This window comes from Pristis pectinata, chromosome 11, assembly GCF_009764475.1.
Source record: "Pristis pectinata isolate sPriPec2 chromosome 11, sPriPec2.1.pri, whole genome shotgun sequence".
NCBI classification, from domain to species: Eukaryota; Metazoa; Chordata; class Chondrichthyes; order Rhinopristiformes; family Pristidae; genus Pristis; species Pristis pectinata.
In genome coordinates this window covers 20,754,398-20,761,682 of record NC_067415.1, presented here as the reverse complement: position 1 = coordinate 20,761,682, position 7,285 = coordinate 20,754,398, and the positions used below count along the sequence as shown (strand labels likewise).

Here is a 7,285-nt window from a genome sequence, read left to right as displayed (position 1 = left end):
ATAATGAGTTTAATCCTGCTGTACAATGTCATCCTGATTGTCTGCATAATCTTAAAGTGAAATTAGAAGAATATGTTTACTGCTGGGATTGTACTAATTCAAGAAGAAGACAAACACCCAATTTCTCAGGGCAACTAGTGATGAGCTGTAATGTGACTTTACCAGCATCACTCTCACCCTCAATACAAAGGGCTACACTTGGGATGCAGAGTGAAAAGGCCTGGGCACAAATGTTCTATATTAAAATATGCATCTACTTCGTGGCAAATTGATTTGAACTTATATGAAAAGGTAACATTAATGATTGATCCGTACACGAACGTAAAGGTTTGCATGGTTTTATTGTTGTATATAGTTTGTTTTTTATGATGAATAAGGTTTATTTTGGAATAAAAAAAATTTGAACTTATCCTTGTTGGTCTTCCAGTACAATGAGATGCCTGTAAGTGATTGCTGCGGACTGGCACATTCCAGGCTGCAGGAGTATGTGCTAAGGAACACACTGAAGCTTGGTGCAAAGGCTTTGTGTGGAAGGACTGCAGTCTAAGGTTCTTCGGCCACTGGACATTGATGGGCTGGATGTGGTGTGGAAACCCATCAAACAACTGAAGTTTGTATCGCCCCATGGGGCCACATGAGTGGCAATGGTGTTATGTACATAGAAATGTGCTAACACTACTGACGTATAGAACCAGCAGCACTGAATCTGTAGACTGAACATTACCAATGTAAAGAGCCATGTACTATGTTTTTTCATTTGTACTTGTATATATTTTTTATTATGAATAAAATTTATATTTGAAGTATAAAAAATTTTGAACTTCCCCTTTGTTAAGTACACAGAGAAAAGACGGCTGTATGATCTCCCCCACTCCTTCAAAGGAAATCTAATTAAATAATCCAAGATTCAAAGGGAATTCAACAGGGAAATTGCTATGAGGATATTTTCCCTGGTGGGGAGTGTAGAATTAGTGGACTTAATCTCTGGAAAAGGGATTATCCACTGAAGACTGAGTTGAGGAGGAATTTCCTTTCCAAGGGTTGTGATTCTTTGATGTTCTCTCCCCCAGGGGATTGGTAGATGCTGAGTCATTATTTTAAGAGAGATTTTATGACTTTGTGGAATTGTGCAGGAAAGTTGAGTTTAGGCCAAAGACCAGATCAGATCAGCCATGATCTTACTGAATGGCAGAGCAGGTTCAAGGATTTGAATGGCCTACTCCTGCTCGTATTTCTTATGGTATGTTTATTTAAGCTAGAGAAAAGCTGCTTGTGTCATAGAGTCATAGAGTTATACAGCACAGAAACAGGCCCTTCAACCCAACTGGTCCATGCTGACCAAGATGCCCCATCCAAGCTAGTTCCATTTGCCAGTGTTTGGCCCATAACCTTCTAAACCTTTCCAATTCATGTACCTGTCCAACTCTCTTTTAAATGTTGTTATTGTACCTGCCTCACCATTTTCTCTGGCAACTTGTTCTACATAGATACCACCTTTTGTGTAAAAAAGTTGCTCCTCAAGTTCTTATTAAATCTTTCCCCTCTCACCTTAAACATACGCCTTCTAATTCTTGATTTCCCAACCCTGGGAAAAATACCGAATGCATTCACCCTATCTATGCCTCACATGATTTTATACACCTCTATAAGGTCTCCTACACACCAAGGAATAAAGTCTGAGCTGTCCAGCCTCTCCCTAAAACTCAGTCCCTCAAGTGCTGGCAACATGCTTGTAAATCTTTTCTGCACTCTTTCCAGTTTAATAACTTCTTTCCTGTAGCAGGGCAACCAAGACTGAACATAATACTCCAAGTGCGACCTCAGCAATGTCCTGTACAACCGCATTGTTGGATGTGAAATAGATTCAGATCTGTTAAGGTTTTGATTTTAACTGACTTAATTGTTTGGCTCCGTCCTCAGTCCGTCCCTGGATGATTTAAGTGTCCACAGTCTTTACGAGAATGTATGTGGACTACTCCATGATGACTAAGGGTGGTATTGCTCCAAGCATCAGTCAGTAGGGGGTGCAGCAGGTCAAGTTGCAGTGTGGCCTAATTTGTGACAATATTGCACTGGGACATGGAACCAGAATTCTCACTTAGTTCATATTCAAAGCACATATATGGAAAGCTGAATTTCTCTGCTCGTGAGTTTCTTACAGTAGAAATGATTTTTGAATGAAGATTTGACATCTATGATGCTGAAGGGCTCTCTTTCTCCTTTTGTCTTTTAACTTTAAAATTGACAAGTTTAAGTTTTTTAAGTTTTAAGTTTTATTTACAGCGTGGTAACAGGCCCTTCCGGCCCAATGAGTCCATGCCACCCATTTTAAACCCCCATATTAACCTACCCGTACGTCTTTAGAATGTGGGAGGAAACCGGAGCACCCAGAGGAAACCCACGCAAACATGGGAGAACGTACAAACTCCTTACAGACAGCGACGGGAATCGGACCCCAATCACTGTCTCTGTAATAGCGTCGCGCTAACCTCTACACTACTGTGCCGCACCCAAAGAGCTGCTTCCCATACCAGGAGTCGAACCCGGGCCGCCTGGGTGAAAACCAGGAATTCTAACCACTAGACCATATGGGAGGGACAAGTAAAAACAAAAAGCAGAGGCCCATAAATGTACAAAAAGCATAATACATCATTATTGGAATATAACTATACTCTGGGGATCAATGAGACTTTGCAATTCATTACCACTGTAATTTGCCATTTGACACATAAATGTGGTGAAAATCCAACTGCTTAGCTTTCCAACATCCCTGTGGTGATATTTAGTGGTATTTCACTCCCATTATTATATTCAACACAGGAACTGGTAGATTTTCAGTTATTTGGGGAAACAAAGGATATGGGATTAGTGAAGAAAAATGGTGCTGAGATAAAAGATCAGTTCTGATTTTATTGAATGGTGCAGCAGGCAAAAGAGGCAGGCTTCTATTTCCTGTGTTCTTAAGTTCTTGTGTTGATGTGCAGAAACTATTTCTGGCAATGCAGACTCTGAAAAATTTAGGGATGCAAAAGAAGTATTGGGCTTATGAGCATGCAGAACTCCAAATTCCATACTTAAAGCAGCAATGTATGGAATAAGTTGTTTCAGTCTCACAGATAGTGCAGTAAAAAGAATCCAGCATTTCGCAGACTGCAAGTAAAGTAGGATATCCTCTCTCTGGACAGGTATTGTTTTGTCACAAGTTTAATTAATATTTAGCAACAGTAAATAAGTGCTCTTTGTTTGGTAATGATTAGACTTCTGCTTCAAAAACAGTTGGAATTATGCAGCAAAGTCCAAGAAAAGTGTAGTTGGGTTGCATTTTAACCTTTTTGTGTCGTGATTATATTTTAAAGTGACTCTCTGTTAATTAGGAAAAGGGGCTGAGGAAGTACAAAGTGCAATCTCGTCAAATTCATGATGCACTTTAAACTCAATTGGCTATGTTGCAGTAATTTGGTCAAAGAATGAGTCTTTGTATTATATGAATATTAGACAAAACAAGTTTTATTCCACAGTTATTTGCCTGATTTCAGTGATCACAGTCCTTTTTCTGATACAAATTACACAGATACGTCAGTGATATTATGTGTTATGTAAGATGCATTAATATAGTTGTCCCATTAGATCTATCAATTCAAACTGGCCTGTTGGACATGTAGAGTGATATAGTACTGAAAAAAAAGTATTCAATTCTGGGAACACTTCTGGAAATCAAAAAAGGCTTCCTGTAATAACCTTCCTGGTAGATAAGCTGGGGGTTGTGTAAAAGGCAATGCTGTTTTTCAAGGCTTTTTTCAGCTGTGTTGCATTTGTCACATTTCAATGCCCATTGTCCCCAGTTGTTTGCCTTATAAAATTAGGGTTTCCATTCAATTTCCATTAGTAAAATCAACTTAAACAAAGGCTCAATCCTGTTTTAGTCATCCAAGTGTCGCTATCTTTCATTTAAATCTCTGACAATATTATAATTTACATATTAAATCATAAATAAATAAATATGAATAAGATTGGCACTAACAGTGCATGTGGTTTTATCATTCTAAAGTCTACAATGCTTAATAGTGACTTTCAGGACAACTATACAAGAAGATTTAACAGACTAGTTTGTAGGGTTTGCCCCCATAGTGCTTTTTTTTTTGCTTTCTGGGCAATCTATTAGTACCCTTACTGGAACCTTAACACCAATAGATGATCAATTAGGTTTCTGGTGCCACATTGCCAACTTGTACAAATGTACAATGTGACGATATTTTAGAAATTTTTTAACCCTTTCATCTTTAGCAGAATTTTAACACTATTTTTCGTCCATTTTATATGTGTTTGGAGGGTTTATAGGATTGAGATCAAACCTTCGACAAGTGAATCATTGCTTGTTCCTTTATCTTCAGAACACTGTTTAATTCAGCTGATTCATACTGTGCGCTAGATAAAGTGTGAGAACTGCAGATGGTTTGAAAATTCTAATGTGTGTAATGTACTCATCCAGCTGCAGGAGGGGTGGATTGGAGATTAACTATTACAATAATTTGGCATCAATATAAATTATAAAAAAAGATTTTTGGAGATCTGTTACATGGGAGATTAGGGCTACTTTTGACTTTAGGTGTTAGTGTAAAAGTGACCATTTTGGATCAGTAGCCATCACCAATGTCAAATTACCCCATTTATTTACCAATTCAATATCACGTTGATAAAACATAAAGATGTCTAAACTTCCTCCCCAGTCTCATTACCAGGGGTAAAGACATGGTGTGACGTTTAAGTTTTTATCTCAGTCTAACCATCAGAGAGAGCTATTAGAGAGGTGGTTGTCAAGAGGGTGGGAGGCAGAATCTGCAGAAAGAGAAGCAGTTAATGTTTCAGGTCTGGGACCCTTCATCAGAACCTGCATTTTATGTACTTATTTCATATTTCCAAAATCTACGACTTTGTTGATTTTCATTGGCCATTCATTGTCTGCCTCCCTTTATGTTCCTGTCAAAGGTCTGTTGAAGAAAGAATATCCTAGCAAAAGCTTCCACACATGACAGGAAGGAACATTTGATGGCAACCTACATAGCATCATGAACTTGGACATGTTCAGCTAACCTGTGCACAAGAATGGAATGGTACATAGCAGAGGGGAGCCTAGAAAGATGAAGCGACAAAAAACGTAGTTTTATAAAATAAGACATTGTAGCTTTACTTGTTTTTTAAGGACTAAACAAACAGATTCTGGTACATTCATATTTTGGTACAGTTTTAAAGCATGCTGACCAAAAATTATTTGAAAAATAATTTAACTGAACAGACTGTGAAATAGCTTTTCAGCCTGTTCTACAACTGTGAAGAATGCAAAACAAATCATCATCAGACTGGTTGTCAATTAATATAGTTCTGGATTTGAAAATTTGTAGTAGATCATAGAAAGACTCTAGACAAAATGTTCCCACCAACTTAGTAATAATAGTTATGTCTGTCTTGAGGACTATAGTACAAAGTATCATGCATATTCAAAACACATGCTTTCTAGGAAAAAGACCCAACAGCTGAAAGTGATCCTGACACATTCCACGCAATGAAGTATGTCCAATGCCTTTCCTATAATAGCATTAAGAGCCACGCCTTGATGTTCGCAGAAGTGTCTTCTTGTCACATGGGGTCAAGTTACTTCTGCTAAGCTCATTCCAGGACTGTTGCTGGGACTCTGTGATGTATGTTTACAATGTGAAGCGTTGCTTAGAGAGTTCAAAGTCCTGCCTTCATGACAACCAAGGCCAGACAGGAATTGACCCAGAATGTTTTAAGTTCAACAGACAATTCAGAACTTGAGTTCATATTTCCTGATTTTGTTTTTTGCTTGTGGCATGAACTCTTTGGGGAGTCTTGGAGTACCAGTAATTGTATTAAAATAAAACAGCTCCGTTTAACTTGTTTGATTTCAATTGAATATTGCAGTCAAACCATGCAAGCAACTTATTCCCTAGCTTCTACCAATGCCTTTGGTGAATTAGATTTTAGCATCTAGGATATAATATTCCCAGTTTTCTCCCTTATTTGTGGATAAGTACTCATGTAGTTCAGTTGATAGAACTCCCATCCCTGAATCAGTGAAATTTTGGGTTCAAACCCCAGTCCTGGACCATAAAAAAGCCAAGGCAAACATTCCAGTATAGTACTCAGGGGCCATCTGTTGTCAGAGGTAATATCTTTTGCGTGAAATGTTACCCTGAGGTCTTGTCTGCTCTCTCATGCTGATATAAATGATAAACGAGAAGGGGCGTTAAGCCCATCAATCTGGCTAATATTTATTCCCCAATCAATGGTTGATCTGAATATTAACATGTTTAAGGTTCTTGAGGGAAACAGCTGATGTTTTATATATATATATATATATATATATATATATATATATATATGGAGTTCCAAAATGCAATTGATAAAGGCTTGAGACAAAGGTCGCAGACTTTGGAATAAAAGAGGCTGTAGCAACATGGATAGAAAATTGGCTAAGTAACAGAAATAGATAGGAAAGATTAGTGAAAGATTGATTTTTGAATTGAAGGTAAGTGTTCAGTTAAGTTTCCAAGGCCTCAGTATCAGGTCCACTTATTTTCTTATTATATATGTTAATGATTTGAAGTTATTTTCCCCAGATTCCCATCAACTCTTGCTCCCCCCACCCCCACCCCCACCCCCCAGATTTTACCACTCACCTCCATGTTAGGGACAATTTACAGTGGCCGATTAACCTGAAAACCCACACATCCTCAGAATATTGGAGGAAACTGGAGCACCCAAGGGAAATCCATGCAGAAACCCACTGTGGAAGGAAGAATGAGAAGAGGCAATAAAAACCAGGATCCAAATTCATAATTCTAAAAGGGGTACAAGAACAGGGAGATTTAGGAGTTTGTGGGCATAGTTCATTGCAAACAACAGGTAAGTTGAGAAAGCAGTGATAAAAGCATACGTGATCCTGGGCTTTCTAAATAGAGGCTTAGAATTCAAAAGCAAGGATGCCATGTTGAAAGTTTGTGCAACACTGGTTTGGCCACAGCTGGGATATTGTGCCTTACTTTAGGAAAGAAGTTAAGCTTTGAAGTGTGCAGGAGAGATTTGCCACAATAATTCCAGGGACTATAGATATGTGGACAGGCTGGAGAGGTGAACAAAGGAGGTTGTAAGGAGAAAGAATAGAGGTATTTAAAATCATAAAGGATATGGAGAGGAACCATTTCCTCTGCAGAAGAGTCAAGAACTATTTGGTGTTGGTATTGGTTTATTATTGTCACTTGTACGG

The 7,285-nt window shown here is 38.3% G+C and overlaps 1 non-coding gene across 1 annotated transcript; it reads right to left on the bottom strand.

Moving 5' to 3' along the window:
* Positions 1-2,522: 2,522 nt before the first annotated feature.
* trnae-uuc (transfer RNA glutamic acid (anticodon UUC)) lies at positions 2,523-2,594 on the bottom strand. Its single transcript has one exon. It is a non-coding gene; the product is annotated as a tRNA-Glu (tRNA).
* Between the last annotated feature and the right edge of the window lie 4,691 nt (positions 2,595-7,285).